Consider the following 23,019-nt stretch of genomic DNA (forward strand, 5'->3'; position numbering starts at 1 on the left):
AGAATTTTTATATATGGCAGCACTGTCCCAAATACCCAGCCTGCACTGCAGCCAGATCAGCAGCTTGGCTGACAGTCCCAAGGCTGAGGCTGTATCTCAATGGCAGGGAGTAAACAGACATGAGATTTTCACTTGTTCTCTTATGAGCACTCGGGGGCAATCCCTGTGTAATAAGGGCACTCTGCCCTGCGACACGCTGCATAGCCCACAAAGCAGATTACAGCAATAAATGGGGCTATAGCCATGTAAATAACCATTAAGGATATCTCCCTCTAGCCAGGACTACAGGAGATCTGCTGAGTCACCCTCCTCTCTCTCTGGCTCCAAGCCCACCTGAAGCCCACGTGCATTAAGGCTGGGCTTATGGGACACAGTAGAAGACCTTCTAGGTCAAGAGCAGCACCACTAGGTGTTTTTCCATCAAAGTTCTGGAACTTGGGCTGTCTGGGCCAGGAACTTTTGTAGCTACTGGCCACTTCCGTATGTTGTTTCATAATGCACAACAGGAATTGTAACCTTTATACTAAATATGCAGGTCTGATGCAAAAAGGTCATAGGTTAGAGATGCAGGATATATCAGTTAACATATTGGTATCGAAACTGGATCGCTGTGCCAATCTTGGCCGATACTTAAACTTTATAAATATTAAATCAGTAGCACCAGAGCAAAAGACACAACTACTACAATAACGGAGGATTAACAAGTTGTTTTGATTTTTTTCTTTATTATTTCACCAGTGTGTATGTTTGACTTAAAGACATATATGATAAGAACAAAAATTACAGGAATTTAATGTACTTGAGATACAAAAATAATAACCTCTGTTTCAATACAGGTTGTACTGGTGGTTGTGGTCAACCAGTCAGCAAAGTCTATTGCTATAAGCCCCACCCAATGGTCAGTTCCTGGTCAAATGAAAAGTACTTTCCTCCGAGTAGGGACGAAAAAAGGCCTATGAACTGTCTCCCAGGAACTACAATTCCTAGTTTTTGTGATGAGAAATTGACAGAAGTTCTTGAGTTCCTGAAAATTACTAGTTCCTGAAAAGAGATCCTTCGGTGGGAAAGGCCCTGCTGCCACCTACTGTCACCTCTGTAGCGGGCAGATCCCACTTCCTGGACTGTCCATCCATCCATCCATCCATCCATCCATCCATCCATCCATTTTCCAAACCACTTATCCTACTGGGTCGCGGGGGGTCCGGAGCCTATCCCGGAAGCAATGGGCACGAGGCAGAGAACAACCCAGGATGGGGGGCCAGCCCATTGCAGGGCACACTCACACACCAGTCACTCACACATGCGCACCTATGGGCAATTTAGCAACTCCAATTAGCCTCAGCATGTTTTTGGACTGTGGGGGGAAACCGGAGTACCCGGAGGAAACCCCACGATGACATGGGGAGAACATGCAAACTCCACACACATGTGACCCAGGTGGAGACTCAAACCCAGGTCCCAGAGGTGTGAGGCAACAGTGATAACCACTGCACCACCATGCCGCCCCCTTCCTGGACTAATCAACTGCATAAAAACATTCCTCCAATTTCTCAGCATACAGCTGCCCTCTGGTTAGATCCATGGTTCCTGTTGATGAGTGGGACACTTACCACAGGTTGACAGTTGGGAAACACCTGCTTTAGATTGGCTGTCTGCTCCACCCATGGCTTTACCTTGAGGACACCATGATCTTCTGAGCCCTGATGGCCATTCAGGATATATCTCCTTAAGGTGTGGGTTTCTCTTCTCTCAGGAAGCAGAACTAACCCAGGTCCTTCCAGGTCATTCCAAAACAAAACCTCTGAGGATGCTTAGCCAGATAGCATTTCAGATTTAAGGTAGTCTGGGCTAAATTTAAGTGAACAAAAATAAAGTTCATTTAGTCTAGACCACCAAAAATCCAACAGATTACCTGTCTAAGCAAGAAACCCTGCTACTTGGAACACCCCCCTGGCCAGTGTAGTCTGGTAATACAGGTGAGATCAGTGTTCCTTTGGGTTATGTAGCTAAATGGAAAAAGGTAATCCTTAGGCTAAAGTGACTGATATCTCTTGGGTAGAACCAGGCCTACACTAGCCACTATCATGCCAGCTGCTCTAACCAGAGGCGGACTTTGGGGGCCCTGGTTAACAGGGGTAGGGGGCCTCTTATGTGGGCCATTTGAGCTAATTTTGGAGCTGAAACATCAACAATATGCTAATCAAAATGCAGGGTGCTAGCGGTAGAACTTACTGATTAGGGTGGAGATAGGAGTGCTGCTGGTAAAATTCGTAGATCAGGGGGAGAGAGTATTGGATCAATTAGCCAAATTTAAGACATTTAACCATTCCCTCTTTTGTGTGACCCTGTTCTGCAGCCTAGGACAGCCTATGCTCCACTCCTGAGGCTAAGGTTAACCTTGAATTTTTGCGTACCTTCATTGAATTCTGCTGTTAGGCTACGCTGTGCTGACTTGCTTAGCAGTGAAACAACCGGTAGCTTAAAACTGAGTTACAAAAAAAACTATGTAGCAGAAAATCTCAAAGTAGGAACAGTCCATTACAGCTTGGACGGGGGGCGACGTCGTTTAACCCATAAACTGTCAAGAAAGATGCATATAACAGACATGTTGCTATAATTTAAATGATCGTATTATGTTGTATGTTGTATGCTTAAATGTAACTAGAAATTCTGTCTTCCTGGGGCCCCTAGTTTTCAGGGCCCAGGTGGCTGCCTACACCTGCCTTATGGCAAATCCGCTCCTGGTTCGAACCTCACATCATTTTAGGCAGCACATGTTGTGGCACCCTCCTCCATGGCCCCACCCCCCAGATCTTCGATGATCCCACTGAATCAAGTCTGATTCTGAGCCTTGGTAATTTGGGTTACCCATCAGCATAGAACTGGTCATCAGTTGTCCTGGAAATGTATGGTCATGTGAAAGTCTCTGCCGTTACTGTTTTTCTCCGGCTCATGGTGATTTTTATTCATGTAATATATTAGTAAATAATCATTTGTCTTAAAAGGTTCAGAGCTTAGAATTTTCCACACTGAATTTTCCATAGCCGTTGCCCGTCTTTAATTCAGCTGTTTTACATAATAGCTATGATTTTAGATAGCACATTTAGTAATTTTTTTAAATTGCATTTTGTGTTTAAGCCAGCTGAATAAAGCCCAAGTTCATGGTATCCGTAACGAAGATTAAATTTTGCTAAGAAACTACCGATTTAGTTATTATGAGAACCTATTAAAGTTTTGATTAAATGATTACTTGAGCTCTGCAGCGCTAACCAACATAGTGAAATGTTGAATCCAGAGATGACATGACAGGGTTGATATTGATGAAGATGGTTAAATATCAGTTAACATATTCCCTCGTGTTAATGTTGGATGGTACCTGCTAGGGATTAACCCATTCCTTTTCAGCATTATCTGGTATGGATGATGATGTCTGTTGAGCAGGAAAAAACTGCACAGTCTCAGCCCCAGAATCTGATAACGCCACAAACTCTCATCGGTTATACAAAATCGCTATAAATAACACTGGACATTTCAGCTAAAAGGAATGTTATATGCTGTTACTCATCGTGCACATCCTCTGACCTGCCAAGTCTTAAATACGGCCTGACATTAAGGTCCTGCTCGGATGCATGATTCAGTGTGTCTCTTAGCTTTCCGCCAGTAACTTGAAACAGGAACATGAAAATGGACTTGGCAATTTCTTCACAAATACCACATCAGGACTTTGGAAACCATAATTAAGGGTTACATTTTTCACCCTTGTTTATTTCAGAGTCTGGGGTAACAATTAAGGGCATTTGCCCTGCAATTACTGTGTTAAAAATAATAAAACTATTTACCTAAAATACCTGCATTTTGTGTGATGATCTGCAGCAGCACATTAAAATTACAATGTTTGGACATCACTCTAGCTTTGTAAAGCTGCTGGAGCTTATGAGACTGAATGTGTATGGAAAGGGGACCCCAACACACATACCTGTTATCCCCTGCCGTCAGACCAGGATAGTGATCTGGATTTCAGCTTGTGGAATGCAGTAAGGTGCTGTAAACATGTGTGAGATCACAGCTGAAAGCTCTTTTAAAAAGCCCTGCCTGAAATTGACATGTGGGCAGTATTTGTTAAAAATAGCTCGTAAAACTGATTTTCTTCATGTGAGAATTGAGCACGAATGAGGTTCACCAATCACCCATTGTAATTTAACGGGACAGACACTTTCAGCACCATGTGACCTGGATTGGGGTGTATTTATGTAGAGTCATCTGGGGTATAAGGGATGGTGGCCGTGCTGTGATGTTGAGGGTTTGGCCAGCGGAGGGAGCTCTGTATGACAGTGCGGCTGCAGTATTGAAGCTCATTCCCGTTAATGCCGGCTGCTTATATAGCAAGAGACTAAAATGAGGCTTAGCTGTCACAGGTACCCAGATCCAGATGTGAAATCTGAACTGACAGATGCACCATTGTGACAGGAATGATGGATGCCATAAGATGGCTCTCTCTCAGACCTCTCTCCACGGCAGCTTGGATTCCTACCTGCTGACCTCTGAAACTGTGCTTCCTGTTGTAATGTATGGGTTTGATGTGCCTCCTTCCGGCGGCCTGGCTTGGGAAGCAGGTGCCTTTGCAGGGAGGCTGACACCTGCTGGTGAGCTGTGAACTGCACTTGAAATTGATAATACAGACTTGGACAGGGGAGCAAGTCACCTCAGCCTGTCACTAGGAGTGACGGCTGTGGTGTCCTCCCAGTTCCCTGTGCTGGGTGGGAATGTGTTCTCCTTCCTGGTCTTTTGGTGTCTGGGCTGGATTCAGACTGGATCAAGGTGAATATGGAAAACTGGAGTTTTTTCCAACGTGGGCGATGTGCGTGGTGATGAGAGCAGACAGCGCATGGTGGACTTCTGCAGAAGGGCAGCCTTAGGCCTGGGGCTTGGTGCTGGCGTGCCGGCCGGCGGATTGCTGCTCACGAGAGCAGCGCTCGCACGAGTGGGTGTGCGAGAAGCAAGTCGCCGTGACTGCATGTGATATATCAGGACTGATGGGAGGTAATTAAATGCAGGCCTGCTGCGGAGGCGGAGTAGGGGGGCGGTGAGAGTTTAGGAACGGGAATGTGCGGCGAGGTCCTGCCGGGGCCCCGGCGGCAGCTGTCCACGCGCAGACGCCTTCAGCCACGTCCAGTTATGACCGGCATCCGGCAGGCACCCAGGATCACAGCGGCATGCCAGTGATGCCAGGCCTTCCCTGCTTCCCGTCCGGCGGCTGCTGTGCTGAGAATGTTTGCTTTAGCGATCAGTGCCTGGAATGATAACGTGGAAACACAAGCACATGCCATGCGGCTCTGCCACGTCCCCCGTTCCTGCCGGTCTCTGCTCTTTTCCCGACTTTTCCAAAAGCCTGGATTCACTCCACAAATGTCACATGCAAACAGGAGTGTGTGTATATTCCTGTGCTATCGGCGCGGGAGGAATCCTGGGGCTTCGGCACTTCCCGCTGACTTTGCCATTGCCGGACTGGGCCGAGAAGGTGCCAGGCTCAGGACAGAGCAAGCAAGTCCAGCATTTCACTGGACGGCAACAAAATGCTTCCCAGGTATTCCTGAAATTTCGCAGCTGTGTGATTTACGGCCGTCTCAATGCTCCTGCGAACTCCTGGCCGTAAATCTGCTGTTGGTGCTGAGCGGTGTCCCGAATACAGGCACAGACGTGACCTTCACGCACCGGTGGGGACTACAGTGTGTGGGAAACACCCCCTCACCTGTAACTGCCACATTAAAGCCCCCTGGAATGGCTGGCGCCCACTCTTGCGTACATGGCACTGAGAGCACATGCTAGTGACTTTAGTGAATGATGGTTTATCCCATGCTACACGAGAACAGAAAGCACCAGCTGTAATGATAGCAGCTGGTGGCAGCTTTGAGTCTAGTGGGGACCCACCTGGATTCACATGCCTCCGGGGTCTGGACATGCAGTCCAGCAAATGTTTAAATTCTAGCCATAATTAATTTCAACTTAACACACCGATTATCAAGATTTACCACCCTGGGACACATAAAAAAACACATATTGTCACAAAAACAATTAAACAAACAGCTGAATTCCTTTAGAGAGAGAGTCAGTTTGAGGAATTTATCTGACCAGTGTATACAATGGTCCGCCAGTGTCAGTTGGCAACTGGAACCCAAGTTGTTCAGCATGATTTAACTTGCATTTTCTAATTAGTTACTTGAAAAAAAACACAAGCTTAAGGCCTAGGTGATGTGCTTTTCCAATTACTCGTGAGTGCAGGCGTAATTGTGTGACTGCAGCTGGAGAGTAATTTCAGTCTAATTACAGATTAAGAAAACATGATTTGTGTCAATGATATAATGGTAAAATACTGAAATTATGGCTAAACAAACAGTTTATGGTCTATAATGCACTGAATTCAAACTTTCAGATAAAAACATGCAGCAGCTGTTTGAAATAACAGCTGCAACAGGGATTGTGTTGTAACTCATTTGGCTGATGCCAAAGTAAAAAATAAATGAAAAAAATCTAAATCTCAAAAATTAAATTTTGCCCACTTTTGAGAGACCAAATTTAATGTAATTTGAAATGCCATGTGGATAAAAGTCAGTTTCAGTTACTTGCGATTTTCCATGACAACATTTTGTCATCCTTGTTTACGCAGAGATATTGCTATGGCTCAGACATCATTGTCCTGAGGGCCAGAAAATCATTACATGATATCCATTTACTCAATCCTGGTTAAACACTGTCTGTGAAAAGCAGCTCGCGATTAAATCCTGTCATAATTAGTCAGGTAACTGGAGATGCCATACGGACAGAGAGGGAAACTTGTCTCAGGGGCACATGAATAATTACTGCTGCTCCATGGGTCTGACTTTGGAGGAGGTATGGCTTGACTGGACAAACACTGAATGGTGTTACGAAGGAAAGCGGTTTGTGCTGTAGTTGACTGGATGATTAAAAGCTGGAGGATTGCTGATGAGTTACATTTGATGATAACCGGTGATAAAGTGTTCGCTCCTTGGAAGAGGACTGTACATTACACGGATCCTAATGGGGGTCGGGTGGTTTTATCGTGTATCGTCTTTATTGCTTATTTTTGTTACTCTTCCGTAGAATGTTTTAAGATTTAGTCTGTTTCAAGGAGAACACGAGGGTCATGCGTGTGTCCTGAGGGGGAAGGCACCATGGGAAACAGACCCTTTTGGGATCGAGAGACAGTGAGAACATCAACCACACCAAGTACAGAGACCCAGCCGCTCCGGAAGATGTCGCACGCTGGCTCAGGGACACGGTGGAACACCGACTGGTGTTGAGGCAGGTCGACAACATGCTGCAGGATTCTCATGTGGGTCCAGCTGTAAGGGAAATCGTAGAATCTGCAAGATCTGTTTCAGGTGTCATTCAAAATAACGTGTTTGAAAACTATATAGCAGGTGGGAAGATACAACCCTCATTTTACGGCACTTTTTTATTTTGCCATATCATTATCTGCTTTCTTGTACAATGATGTCTCCGCTGGGCTCCTGAGCAAGGCCCTTAATTTCCAATTACTCCCCAGGGACTGGCTGACTTTGCTTTCACAAAAAATGCACTGTGTAGTAAAATGAATAAAAATTTTAAGATGTATATAAATCAAGGCTTTTTGTCGGACCTAGATTTTCAAAATGTGCAGAAGGCTGCAACGGTTAATTGAGAGGGCGTTAGGTGATCCTGCAGATAAAAGGTAAGTGTCCGTCAGAGGGTGTGTCGGCAGATCAAAGCACGCAGCTATCCTGTGTTATTGTGCGGAGGGGTCTTGAAAGGCTGCGGTTAACCACAACAGCTGCGATGCATCTTTAGCCACACAGACGGCTTGTGTGTCTGACTGACTGTCCCTCCGTCTCTCTCATGCACATGCCTTGTTTGCCCTTTTAGACCTGCATGTGCATACCTGTGTTTGGGCCAACCCCCCCTCCTGCCCCCCCCATACACCTGAGCATCATGGCAGTAAATCGACTTAAAAACTGTTATCAGACTTTCCTACATCCCCGTAATTGTGCCGTTTGTGAATCAGATAAGAATTCTTTCCGTGAGAAAAAACGTAGAGTACTGCCCAGAAGCTAAAAATGGATCGACATTCAACAGCCGACTGAAAATATTTGCTTTCTGCTCCATCTTCAGACATCCGATTCCGGCAATCGCTGTCCTGTTTGTGCGGCGATGTCGTTCATACCATCAATGTGAGGCGATTTATCCCTGCGTGGGTAGGAAAGTTTGGCCAATAAGAACCTGATGTTACTCCTTCCTGGCAAATATCCCCGGACCACATGGAAGATGGCCCATCACACGAGACCGGCCCGGAGTGTGTCTGCGCCACTCGATATGTTCATTAAAAAGGCAGCTGTCACCCGTTTTGAGGCCCCCCCCTCCTCCAAAAAAAGAGCAAAATAACGATAACAAAAAGATCCCCATACGAGAGCAGACGGCACACCAGGCCGCATTCAGGCTATCCTTATGTCTGTACCTTTGCTGGCTCTCATTCTGCAACTCAAAGGTTCTCTCTGTAGAGGCCTCTGCTTTCCAGAAAGGGAAAGCAAAACAAAACCTCTGAGGTTAAAAAAGACAGACAGAAGGAGACACGAACAGAAAAGGGCGACTGACAGCTCTCAATGTGTTTGTATCCTTAAACCAGAACATTAGCACAAACCGTAATAGCTGGCACAGGCAGCAGAGATCTAATCCAGGAAATCGAGCTCACGAGCAGTGATGCAACTCAAAGCATTTATGCTGAAGCAGTTGCTTGTTGCAGTCCCAGGCTTCTATTTTTACTATATTTATCTACTCCAAAAATCAGCCTGCATCCTGCTGGAACCCTTTAAATAGCTCATTAGTTAAAGCAGGAAGACAGCGACATCTGATTTCTGTAAAACATTCCTGTTCATGTTTTCTTGGCGAAAGGAATGGCCACAGCCTTAACTGTTATTTGGAATTTAAAATTTGCCAGACGACGCGTGTAATTATCAATCAGTCATGCACAGAAATAGCGGGAAAAAAAGCTGAGCTGAAGCTATCATGACAATCACGTGTCACAAATAAATCGACATGTCTGATCTTTCGGCTGTGTATCGTGATCCAATACTTGCTCCGAAAGGTGGAAGCTTTTTGCTACATTGATTCCAATACACACGTGCTAGTGTGGGGGTCTTGTTTACGGCAGAGTGACTGTTCAGTTTTCAAAAAGCTTTATCTCCGGGAATCAGCCATCCAGTGGCATTCAGCACCATCTAGGCAGAGGAACACAAAATCTGGAGGATTCATCATCGAAGGGCCATTTGCTGTGATTTACTCAGGTGTTGACTTTGGCTCAGTTACTGGATGTCTTTCTCCATTGTTGTGAAAATCAGAGGCTTAGTTTGGTCATGCTACCTCGATCCACCAGACACTTTCCAAGCACTCAGATTAAATGTCTCAGAGATGGTGCGTGTGTGCATATGTTTGCGTTGCCCATTTGCACAAAACCACACGCTGTGTGACTAATGCATTGACAGGAATCCCGCCCCGACTCATGTCTCCACAGTACCTGCCTCCTCACACACCTGTGCACCTCCCAGACTGGCTGGTGTCTCCTGCCTCCCCCGACAGCTTGCCCTCACATGCTCGCACGCTCCGGAGTTGAAGCCAAAGTCTGCAGGTCAAAAGTGGCTCCAGAAAAAGGCGGTCGGTCACCATTGCCACTCATTTCCCGCTAGCCGATTTCACTTTGCCTCGGACGGTGGTGAAGCTGGCCTAGGGTGCCATGTGGGCTTTCAACGGCACTGCTCAGAAAAATGGTCAGTGTGACAACATATTAATGGAGTACTGACATCACGTCCCGAGCCCACAAACCGAAGCCATTTCTTGGTGAGTCAGGACGTTCAGTCCCGGCGGCATTAGGAGTCACACAGGTTCGGTTGAGGGGATATCTTTGGGGAACACAATGTGAAACACAAAGCCGGCGTGTAGAGCCTGTGCGTGTCTGTCTGCGGCACGCCTGACTTCAGTGTACCCCTGTGTGTAATAAACCCCACCACTAATGTGCAAGGGGGTGGGGGGCAGGCAACTTGCAATTAAACAGATGCATTAGGGCTTTGCAGAGGAATTGAGTTTGACAGGTGTTGCATGAGGCCTGAAAATCCTGCCGTGAGACTGGAGCACAGCTGTACCCTTGTGAAGAATGCATCTCCCTCCCATTTCATGAAAAACTTTCCCGTTATTGTTTATAGTGTCTAGAAGGCGAAACCAAAAAGCTATATTGCAGCACTTTAATTTCCTTCTTTGTAATGTTCTTATCCCATTAGTGTAGTGATCAGACCTCTGCATTATCCCTACACTGCAACCCCATGATCTAAGCTCATTTATGATCTAAGCAAACTTCCATTATCCCAAAAAAAAAAAAATCAAGCTGTGACAATATAAAGTCATAATATAAACTTCTTTGTTTTAGCTGTGATTTGTTGCCAGAATGTTTTGCTTTGGTGTGATAATCATTTCAATGCTCTTGTATCCTTTATGAGAATGATTTTAATATCAAATGGAATGGTGTTTAATCGTGTCTGAGAGAATGTCCTTCTTTTGTATATATGGACGTTGTATACGAACTGAAATAGACTTAGTTTCATATTTACATCTATGCAAATCTAGCCATGAATCAGAATTCAGTATATTCACGATGCATTTAAAGTGCATCCGAATTAGTGCGGATCTTTTCGCCCCCTGGTGGTTATTTTTAAAGTGGCCTTGAAGTCCTACCTCAGGTAACATAATTAATACCTGAAGCTGCCTGAATGGGGACTTTTCATTCCAGAGTGAAAATCGCTCCTTGGCGCTATCAGGATCAGCTATCAGAATGCAACGAAAAAAACACGAGTTTCTGACGCCGTTATCAAAGAAACGGACTCTGGCACCTTTGAACTTAAGCTTGCTGACCAAGCACGACTGTTTTTTGATTAAGGCCTGCCTCACCATAAGATGCTCTGCTCCACACACGGAATTATGTGCCCAGATTAATGGACGAAGCAAAATGAAGGGAACTGTGAATATCACATTATACACATGTGAATACTTTACAGTTTATAGATGTAATCACGATTAGCTTTGAACATATGGCAGCATGTCGCCATTTTTCCTGTGGGGACCGTTTTTCCATTTCCCAGTTCTGGAGTTCCTGATACATTTGGGAAAATGGCTGTCTGTCAAACGGATCGCGACGCAGACACAATAATCGCACCGCAGTCACGGCGGCAGGGCTGGACGGAACCCGAGGGTGCTTGCGGCAGCCGCTGAGTGACGTCAGTCCCGCGCCTTTCCCGGGCGATTCACCGCAGCTACTTCACAGCTCAGAAAAGGCCGTGCACTTCGTCATTACTAGTAACCTTAACCCACTTCCAGTATTTCAACAGTGGAAACCAAACTAAACAGAAAAAACAGTTCCAATGGAGGTCATTTAGTAAAATGACAAGGCGCTTAGTTTTCCGTTTCCACTGTTGACCATCTCTGCCTTGATTCTTTGTGTCTGTGGAGCTTTTATATGATCTCCCCCACCCGTCTACACTGTCCGTAGGAAGCACACCTGGCACCCGTAAATACAACTCCTCTCCCGGTAACGCGTGTCCACGGTTTCCGCCTTTAGGCTGTGTTCCTCCTCGTCATCCGAGAGCAACAAAGATCATGCTTACACCCCGGAGATCTCGTGAGCCGCCAGCACGCGCAGATATCGCGTGTCCGATCGGTCACGGTCAGCTGGCGCCTCTGCACTGTTACTGACCTCACGAGGAGCGGTCACGTGGTCTTAACGGGAGGTGCGGGGCGGGAAATCAGACGGACAGACAGGACGACAGATAGGTAGGTAAGTAGGCAGGCACATGATTTCTGTTTTGTTGAAAGGTTGAAGGTGGATGAGGAATGTGGGATAATTTTAGTAAAACTATGCAAACCAGATAAAAATGTAAATGAAGACGAGCCCATGACCAGCAGAGGGTCAGTTCAATGCCTGTACCAAGAAGCCTATGGAGTAGCGCAGATCAAAATATCCAAAGCGTGTGAAGCAGCAGTGTGCTCAGTTTTTGTAATTACCAATGTGACTGACTGCAGGGCAGACAGAGTGAATATAACGATGATGCCGTGAAGAATATCTGAGTGGATCAAAGGTCTGCCTGGATCCGCTTAGGGTCCAGCGGAGGTGCCTTTCCTGTCTGATCATGTGAAAATAAAATGGCAGTGTGGCGCACTGTGGGCGTTACGCCGATGCTACTCAGCAGCACCTGGCCGCGTGTCTTTTCCTGTAACTCCTTAACCTCACGTGCCATTGTGATGTTAGCCATTCATGACAAACAGTGCGAGGACAGACAAACTGCAGTCAGCTCCTGTCTGGCCACCCGTACACTGCATAGATATGCAAAATTACATGCTAACTTTTCATTGGCTAGTTAAGATGGTTGATTATCTGTGCTTGAACTTATATATAAAAGAAATAATAAAGGAATAATGTGCATAATGTGATTGTTATGTTAATTATTATCGTAAAGTATAGTGATGACAATAATCAGCTTGACGGGCAGTGCTGATTATGTGAGGGCAAGTTGGCTTGCTCATCAGAACCATTTGCACAACTGAATATCCATAGTGATGCTTTGGGAAATGAGTTTAAAATGTTTGAGATTCTTCTTGCTGATAGCTATATAAAGCCACAGAGTCCATCATGACAGGGCAAATAAACATCTTCTAAAAGATTGCAGATGTTCATTTGCTATAAATAACTTGATCTAGATTATTTCCAGGCATCGAAATTCCAGTAGTGACCAAAACTGAAACACTAAATATTTTAGTTATTCACAAGAATGTAAACTAGCATGCCGGAAGTGGAGCATAAGGGCATTGAGGATGGGATCCAGCCCGCCCGCCCGCTCACTGTCGATCTGTAGCCTACTGGCTCCTGAGGATCTGGTGTCGGGTGCCTTGTACCTCCCGACAAAACCAAGATTTACAGTGTGGGGAGAGGATGGACGGACCCAGGCGTTTTAAAAAAATATATGTTTATATGCTATATTTATATGTATTTATATGCTGGATGTGTACTTTGTATGGATTGTGTAGTTTAATATACTGAAGCTAGTCAGGAGTTATATCACAAGTGGTGGGTGGATTATGATGTATAAGTCGTTACCGGTAAGGAAATGATTTAGTGCAGATGGGCCTGCAAGTTTTACTCCATCTTGCTTTTTAAAATCACACCGGATAATACATTTTCTTTTAATTTAATATGGTATTCAGAATTTGTATAGATGAGATAAATGAATTGAATTATTCCTCACAAACTCACAAATTATTGCTCACTATTGTGAATTAAGTAAAAGCTGAAATATGTCGATTGCCTCTTATAAAAATTTTATTGAAGAGGCTTTTTTCAGCCATTGAAGATTTCGGAAAAGTCTCTCTCTACTTTGCATATTTTTCCCATTCTTCTTGGGCCATTTATTTTTTAATTTTTGTTCATCTATTTTGGGTTCTTTAGCATAGCTAATGCAAACATTCTTGAAATGACAAGGACAGTCCCTCTCTTGGTAACGAAGCCGGTCACATGCAAGCATGGGTCTTGTACTTGAGACTATTGTCTTTTGCTTTGTCCATTTTAGCCCCAGCTAGGCCCTGCAATTCTACACTTGGTGTGTGACAGTAGGGTCAAGACATACTGTGGGCCTGTAGCGGTTGGCCCTTGTCCCCAGGCGGGAATAGTTAAAGCATCTCTGTCACAGTCGTTCTCTGTGGGCGAAATATGGCATTGATTGGTAGCTGAATCCAGTGGAGGGGCCACGAAAGAAATGCAGCATGTGTGTGCAAAGAGTCCCCCACTGCCCCCGCAGCACCATTCCAAATATTGAACTGGCTCCCACTGTGTCCAGAGGAATGCGCAGCCTGTCTGCTGATGCCCCCCCCCTTCCTGGCAGCCAGCTCCCTTTCATAACCACCTCCTCCTTCCAGATGCTGTGATTGTGATGATGCCGAGCCTGGCCTCTAGCCATGTGCCAGGATCATTGAGGGACGATCTCTGAGAGAGGTGACCAAGGGAAAAACCTGACACTTCCTGTAAGCACCCTTGTTATGGCTTTGTAGCTATATCCGTGCTTTAGCATGAAGCAGACGTGGGTGACATCCCCACTCGCATGCCGTGGTGTCTTGCTGGTGTTTGATCTGTGATTAAGCCTGCCTCGAATTAGAATCGCAGATCAGACATGGCAGTGACAGGCCTTGAGTATTCTGCATCAAGACTGTAACGATGCACTTGGAATTACCAGAAGGCCTTGGATCTGAACTGAACTATACTCCATCCCAGGTAGTTGGCACTGATTTGCATAGTAATCCCTTGGTGTGTGTGCTGAATCACCCTGAAACTGGGGAGAGTTGCTGGTGCATCTTGCTGCTGGGGATGGGCCAGTCTTTCACATGTTGGGACATGTGAAAGCCCTCTGTGCTGCAGGACCCAGTTCCCATGAATTAAAGACCACTTATGAAACATGGCAGTACAGACCACACCATGAAGCAGGGAGGTACGGACCACCCTATGAAATATGGAGGTATGGACAGCCCCATGAAGCATGGAGGTATGGACCACACCATGAAACATGGAGGTAAAAGTCACCCCAAGACTAGCCAACTGGCCAGGCATCCTATGTCAGCACTTACCATTAGGATCTAAGGATACACACTTCTGAAAACAAACCAGTACCATCTAAATTATGCATGGAAACTCACATATCTGTTTTATTTAGCTGTATTTGGACAGTCATCTCATCCAAGGTATACCCTACCTCATGCCCTGTGATGGGCTGGCATGCCATCTAGGGTGTCCCTAGCCTTGTGTCCTGAGATGGACTGGTATCCCCTCCAGGGTATCCCTAGCCTTGTGTCCTGAGATGGGCTGGTATCCCATCCAGGGTGTCCTTAGCCTTGGGTACTGAGATGGACAGGCATGCCATCAAAGGTGTCCCCAGCCTCCTGCCTTAAGCTGCCTGGGATTAGCCTGTGGTTCACTTAAGTTTGCACTCTATGAGCGGTAATGGTAAATGTATATGTGCATGGATTTTTGATGTATATCTAGATATATTTAGTCATATCTGCAATAAATTAGTTAAGTATCTGTCTGATACCAAGAATGCATGGCGAGGCCACTCTGAACTTCTCTGAAGTCATCGTATTGGGGTGTCTCCTGTCACATGCCCTTTGCTTTCTGGGATAAGTATCAACCCCCTTTGACCCTGTACTGATAAGCCAGTTGGAAGATAGATGCCTCCATGGTATTTGTTAGACATTGAATTAATTACTTGGGTGAAATAGATCTTGCACAAATCTATATGTATAATTGTCCAGGCTACCTGAGTGACCTTCAGTGAAGTCTGTTGGCTACGATTCATTGGTTTGTCATTCATTGCCATATCTTAGAAATTATGCTGTCTAGCGAAGGTTGTCGGTTTTTCCTACTTTTCTGTCATCCAGTTTTGATTACTCTAAATCAGAGGTGGGGAATTCTTGGCTTTATGGCCCAGAGGGTGTGTTGGATTTCACTGCTGCTACGCTCTTAATTAAGGCTTTGATTGTGCTGTTGGATGAATCCCTTTGCATTCATGTAAACTGAACATGTCAGCCGAGGTCTTCATATTGTTCCTCAGTCTTATTAAACCAAATCTGCATTTGTAGTACTTCAGTGATTGCGAAAAGGATTAACACTCTAGACCAGGGTTCCCAAGGAGCCTTTAATGTCAAAGAAATCTTTTCTTCCCAGTGGCTTTATACATTTAGATTGAATATGACAGCAAAATCTTAACATGACAATTCACGAATAACCAGTCGAGCCACTGCTTTCCAGTAACCAGTCACCGTGTCCCACACACACCTCCCAGTGTGGCATTTCCAGAAACACATCCCTCTCTCCCACAGCAGGTCTGTAAGCCACCAACATGGCCGCCCCTCCTCTGACATACTCACACAGCTCTCCTGCTTATTTGTGGCAGCTGCTTGTATTTGGACAGCTGTCTGGTGCAGCAGGGGGATTGGTGGTGACACCTTTCTGAGGAGAGGAGGACCCACTGAGTAACTGGAGCCTCTTAGCCTCTGGTTACTCTCAGGCCAGACCGGGTCAGCAGAGCACTCTGTCTATTTCTTTGCGAGCATGTAATAGATGCACATGACTCAGGACAAGTAGGATTCTGAGATACATGGCGTCACCATCTTGGATATCAGTGATCACAGACAGATGCTTTGACGATGTATGTCAATAGTAGATCAATACTACAGATATGCAGGAATTTGTTTCTTGATTTGACTCTTGTTTATAAACCTTCAGCCTGTCCATGCATGGATATTGTCCCCCAAGAGACAGTCTGACACAGACACACCCTCCCTCCACAGGCGCCCATGCTGCTCTGTGTCTGCAGCATGGCGCTGGGGGACTCCTGCTTTGCTGGGGACCTCTGGCTGCTCTGGGGTCCGCTTGCTGCTCTGGTGGCGTCTAATGGCACGGGGGCCTCTTGCTGCTCTAGGGGCCTCTAATGGGACGGGGGCCTCTTGATGCTCTAGGGGCCTCTTCCGGCTCTGGGGGCCCCTGCTTCTCTGGGGACCTCTGGCTGCTCTGGGCGCCTCTGGCTGCTCTGGGGACCTCTGGCTGCTCTGTGGGCCTCTGGCTGCTCTGCGGGCCTCTGGCTGCTCTGTGGGCCTCTTGCTGCTCTGGGAGCATCTTGCTGCTCTCAGGACCTCTAATGCCACGGGGGCTTCTTGCTGTTCTAGGGGCCTCTTGTGGCTCTGGGGGCTACATGCTGTTCCGGGGGCCCCAGCTCCTCTGGTGGCTTCATGCTGCTCTGTGGGCTTCTCGCTGTTCTAGGGGCCTCTTGCGGCCCTGGGGGCTACACGCTATTCCGGGGGCCCTTGCTGCTCTTGGGGTGCCTCGCTGCTCTTGGAGCTACAGGCTGCTCTGGGGGGCCCTGCTGCTCTGGGGGTGTCTCGCTGCTCTGGGGGCCTCTCGTGGCTCTGGCTTCAGCCCCCTGCTTGGCACTCTCCTCTCTCTCTTCCCGGCATCCAAAATCCCATGAATGGCGTTCTCTGTGTGGGGCCTGAAAGTGTGTCTGAGCTCTGGGTGCACCACCTGAGTGATGATGCTGTCCTCGCCAGACTCCAGCATGCCTGACCTGCTCGGAACACAGAGGAGTACTGTGCTATCGCGCCATCACCGTGGCCATTAGGGGGCTCAGGCCCGGGGGCACAAGCCTGCCTCTCATGCTGTCAGGCTGGATTAGAGAGAGGCCCCACGTGCTTCCAGCCACGCCCCCATGTCACCGGCTGAGCCAGGTCTCTGCAGCATCGACACACTTCCCAACATGCCATTAATTTACTCTTGGCAAGGTTGTTCTTGTGACCCAAAGCCTCTAACCTGGTAATGCACAGCAGCAAATCTGACACCATTTTATTTTACAGACAATCGCACCATGCCCACATTTACAGCTTAATAAATAAAATTGAAGAAGTTATTTTAACCCATTCAAATGGTTGTGTTGCCCTTTGTCAAGGTGAACGTTTTGCGACACAAATGTAGGTGTGCGTGTAGACCTGTTCTCTCCTCTGTTACGGCTTTGTTTCGTGAATGTGGGTTTGTGTACTTATCTCATTAATAAGCTCCCTCTTTTATTTTACTATGCTGCACATCCTCTGTACCTGCAGAGACTCCGTGATGGCGCGATTGCCTAGCCGTGCTGGGAGATGCCACGCTTCATAAAGCATCCGTTCCTAATGACAGGGCTTATCCCATGCAGTTACGTAACTCAGCGAAGATGCTGAAACAGGACAGTCATTTATTTTAATGTTGTTAAAAGAGATGGAGTTAATGTATTGGATGGTAGTTGGGGATGTGGTTAGTTGTTGAGTTCTCTAAAATCACCCTTGTCACAGAGTGGATAAGGCCGGGTTGCCCTTCATTGAATGTGTTGTACTTGGCTGCCACTAGAGGGCAGGAGTACTCTGTACAGCAGCATTTGGGCAAAGCAGAAAGTGAAAGGAGAAGTTTATCATGGCTGTTTATGATGCAGCCGGCACATGAGATTACATGGTGAATGTACAGGGTGGGTGGTAACTGTATATCAGTTTGTTGCTTGTGTTACTTTCTGGGAAAAATTCACTAACTAATGATCTGGCTGCTAATTTCTAAATTAATTTCCTGCTGTAACCAATATATTTATTCATATAGAACTTGGCCTGGAGAATGTAGCCTGTATAATTACATTAATTAATCAATTTCAATTATGAATAACCATTTAGGCTGCTCACCAGAACCAGGGGATATGGAGACACACCTTCTCGGAATGTTCTGGCAAATGTGTGAACGTGCCTTTATAAATAGCTTGGCTGCTGCATAATAATTAATTGATAATTAATTCCATTAGACAAGCCTCGCTGGAAGGTGTTTCCTGCTGCGACACCTTGCTTTTACAGCGATGTGAGGCCATTTTTATGATGCACTGGTGGGCCACATGAACACGCAGCTGTTCATGCATTACAGATGCTCCAATGGAAGAGGAGCGGCTGCGGCGTGTTTCCACGGTGATGTGCATTTGCCCGGAAGCCTCCGGATTTATTGCAGGAATGGCTTTCATGCTTGCCATCAGGATCCTGATCAGTAACAGGCTTTTGCCCTGCATGTCGATCCGGGGGATGCACATGGGTTGTATGTGTGCATTTGTTTGTCTGTGGGGTGTGTGTGTTTTTTGGGGTGGGAGGGGGCTAATGTCTGTGGGATTATGGGTAATGGAAAGGGCATTCTGCAGAGAGGCCGACTGAAACACCATAGGAGCTGATGGGACCCACGGCAGACTGACACATGGCTACTGTATTGCTTTAAGCATGAATAATGGAATGAGGCTCTCCTGCCCCTGACACGCTCTGAGTGATCCTCCTGTCAGGATGGCGTACCTGATTACTGTCAGCCAGGGACACACAGGTACTCTGATACATGGCACTAGTAACAATCATGACATTTCATTAAGGTGTAGTTGTTTCTCCCATTAATTAATCCTATTAGTCCTATAGAGTTTTGAGCAATTTAATTGTCATACTTGTTGTGTGTCATTTTGATTTGACTGGTTTACATCCATCTCCAGTGTGTCTTTTAGGAATGAGTATTTTTCATTCTGTACTGTGTCTGTCTTTCTGGTGGAAATGCCCCAAAAGCGATGATAAGGTAGCATATAAGTGTGGTTTTCTGCCTGCAGTGGCTCAGTTGCTCCTCCTTAAGCAAACGGTCCTGGCAGGTAACGAGATGGCCATTTTATTTACGGTCATGTCTATGCCGTTTTTATGTGTCTGGTCCACATTTACCCATGTAATCTGAATTTCCCACTGTGTCACGGCCATGCGTCCGGAATATCTGTCTCCTCGGGAGTGGCCCCGTCTGGAAGGCGGTGGAGTCGTTTCCCCAACTCACTGCACTCCTTGAAATTTGCATAGCCAAATGATCTTTGTGGTTGTCATTGGCAACCGATGGACAGGACCATGTCTGATTGGATAAAGGGACTTTGCCTCAGCCCGGATATCTGCGCCTTTGCGGGGAGGTGGCAAATCTGTCAGATCTGCTCTGAAGCCACACGTAATTTACACAGATTGTAGAGCTTTGCCCTGCAGGCTCTCGCTTTTTTATCCTATGGCTGGGGGGAGGGGGGGTGTCAGCTATGTGACTGACTTGATGCATTGCGGAGGAGCAGCTGGGGCCAGGTGTTCGCCGTCCTGGGGGAGGCCACCATTCAGCAATGCTGAAAGTGCCCTTAGCCCCCTAATGAGGTCCCCTTCTTCGTTACTGTGGTGGAGGACTCCCTCGCCCCTGAGCTTCTGTGGGTCACATGACCAAGCAAGGGCACATTGTGACAGACACGATGGGTGAATCTCAGTATGTGTACTTGACCGTACTTGTGTTCTTGTGTACCCGTTTTACATAATCTTCCATTGCCGAAGTCCAGTTCCAATACTAAGAACATGAGGATGGTAAAAATCCCCTGATGTTGGCCTTGCTCCCCCCTAGATATCAAGGATATATCGGTTGCATCCTCACTGAGACCAGTCCCAGGATTCATTGCGCCCCAAGATTGTTCTTGGAAGGCAAGTTAGCAACACCGGTCTTGGCAAACCACAAATACGATTTTTGTGTTCTTGGTTTTGAGATGCACCCTATATTTATTGAGTGCTAGCTTTTATTTTGAGGGCAATATGCATGTAATAATAATAGTATTAATAATACATTCGGTTTATGCAGCACATTTCAAAAGACACTATCAATATTCAATAACATAGAACACAGCGAGAGTAATAGGCGCAGTAACAAACCAGCCCAGTTACAGCAAGCATTAACTGACGAAAAATACAGTAGTGTGGAATTGACTGAGTTTTAGATGGATGACGCAAGCTGAGCATAGAGAGAATGGAGGGATCAAAGTGGAGACAGCAGAGTGGTGGGAACTCTAGAGCTTGGGGGAGCAAGAAGGTTTCAGGCAAGATTTGAAAGCTGGGAGATAGGGTGAGTTACGGATGCTGGAGGGAAATCCAAAGTCTAGGAGCAACCCAAGAGAAGCTGTGGAGTCCAGAAAGAGGAACAGCAAGGAGTTCAGAAGAGGAAGATCTAAGAGTATGACTGTGCGAGCAGGGATGGAGAAGATCAGGCAGGTGGGAGGAGCAAGGTTGTTAACGTCTTTAGGTGAGGAGAATTTTTCATGTATATATGGCATGAATTTTGGGACTTAATCAGATCAGGGCGCCAAGGCTATCTGGGACACACAGTGCATCTAGGAAGACATTTCATCAGCTTCTAGCTTTCTCAGGAGGCATGATGAATGTTTGCTGCTGTCCCTCTGCACCAGGGGATGCTCCTCTGAGATCGGAGTGCTGTCGACTTTGGACGCACGGAGAAACAGAACGGTCTGGTTTGTGTCAGGTTTGGTGTCTGGCTGAAACGGTGGCCTGCAGAGAAGAATCGGCCTCCTGGAGGCTGGGCACAGGGGCGGCAGGTTGAGCTGCTTGCACACCTGGTCTACAGCATGTATGCATCAGACACTCATGAATAATTAATCAGCACAGAGTGAGGTCAGGCTACCTAGGTTTCTCTCCGTGTGGGTCGTATTTCTCCAGTTGCAAATGTATGATGCTTAACTACTTGTAACGCTTCTGAGAGTCAGAATTAATGCTTTTCACAATTAATCCTTTCCTGCCTCTATATAAAATATATCATATTACCTTCTGGGACAATTTTCAGGACACTGTTGGTTTTTGCATGATTTGCCATAGTAGTGTAAGAGACTGATAGTGATACTGGCTGTGCACCAGTGCCCTCAAATCCCAACCAAAGCTTATAGCTGCAGTATGGCCTTGATTAGTTGTACCAGCTCCCCCCAAAGGCTGATCTCTCAGTGAATCTTGCTATTCTCCATTATCTGTGAGCAGCTCCTATGTTCCTCAGTTGCTGGTTTGCTTTTGAACTATAATTCAGTATGTTGCTCTGACAAACAGCCATGCCTGGCAGCCATCTTAAAATGAGAAATCCGGATCCCAGGCTGGTCACTGAGTAGAAGAAGTGTGGAATGATCTGGAAGAGGACGTCTTTGTCAGACACGTAGATACAGCATCTATCAGCCGGCAGGATGCACTTATGGTACTAAATGTATTACATTTACATGTTCATGTAACTTAAGACCTTTTATCTTTACATGCCCTTTACTTTATTGATTTGCACACAGTGGGTGGGCATATTAAGAGTGTAGTAAACTCAGTAATCCCTGGGCAGCACTTTTAGTTCCTGGGGGATGTGAAGTAACCACATTGATTTGCATCACAATTTTCAGCCACCTGATCATTATTCTTCCCTGTTTAGGGCATATATCCTATTTTTATCCCTCTCCCCGGTATACCTGATGTTCAGAATGCCCTTGGCTCAGCACCGTTTTAGGTGTTCTGGTGTCCACCAAAACGTCATCTGTTCATTCATCTGAAGATTATTTTTATTATTTAGGTTGTGTAGTTCACCCCCCCCCCCTTCTTTTGCCCTGAAAAGTGGAAATACTATAAAGAAAATCCTGACCATCTACCACAGATTGTCGCAGTTTGACCCGGTGCTGTCGTGGAGCCAAGCCACCACTCCCCAGTTGACCCCCTCTAGACCGATGACCTTCTCGTGGAACTGGGCTTCTTCTTGGCCAGACCCTCACTCTGTTTCCTTAAGGCTGCCACACTGTTCCTGTATCTGTGTGAGCACCGTCAGAGTCCGCTGTGTCCCGTTCCCCGGCCCATGTGACCACTGCAGACCCCAGGCAGCCAATGGCGTATTACTATGCCTCCTCTGGTGGTTTGTGGCATCCAGCTACACTTTCATGATCTGTGAGTTGTCAGAGCGGCCGTGTTGTAAGTCTGATTTAGGCTGGGAGAGAGTTCTCCCAGGACAGGAGGCCAAAGCTATAACAGGGCTTTAAGATGGCTTTTTAATGTGCTCCAGTTGGTCTGGCTCACAAAGAGCCCTGTGTATGTATAAGGACTCGTGCTTTTTAGGATCGCATGCCTATAATTTTGTATTAAATTCAAATGTTTTAGTTGGGACTAATGTACATATGTCACAGGGACAGGACCCGCTGTGAGAATCGGGCAGCTACCATTTGTGCTGGTTCCCTTAAGCAGCACAGCTTCACTGTAAGCTGCTGTGGGGGTCAGATGCTCAGGAGGGCTGGTCGGCAAACCAGGTCACTCCTGCTAATGTCAGATAACCTTACTCAAACCAGGTCAGCAGCAGCTCACGTTTTTCCATATATATATATATATATATATATATGTGTGTTTATATATGTGTGTATATGTATATGTGTATGATAGACGTAGCAATCCCAAGCGATGGTAACATCAGGAAGAAGGAACATGAGAAGCTCGAGAAATACCAAGGACTGAGAGAAGAGCTAGAAAAGATGTGGAAGGTGAAGGTAACAGTGGTCC

The 23,019-nt window shown here is 46.3% G+C and overlaps 1 long non-coding RNA gene across 1 annotated transcript; it reads left to right on the forward strand.

Moving 5' to 3' along the window:
* Window positions 1-11,850: 11,850 nt before the first annotated feature.
* On the forward strand, window positions 11,851-22,805 carry LOC125751105 (uncharacterized). The gene is made up of 3 exons (XR_007400518.1): window positions 11,851-11,869; window positions 20,075-21,694; window positions 22,133-22,805. It is a non-coding gene; the product is annotated as an uncharacterized LOC125751105 (long non-coding RNA).
* The last annotated feature ends 214 nt before the right edge of the window (window positions 22,806-23,019 follow it).

This window comes from Brienomyrus brachyistius, chromosome 10 (genome assembly GCF_023856365.1).
Source record: "Brienomyrus brachyistius isolate T26 chromosome 10, BBRACH_0.4, whole genome shotgun sequence".
In the NCBI taxonomy this organism is placed as follows: domain Eukaryota; kingdom Metazoa; phylum Chordata; class Actinopteri; order Osteoglossiformes; family Mormyridae; genus Brienomyrus; species Brienomyrus brachyistius.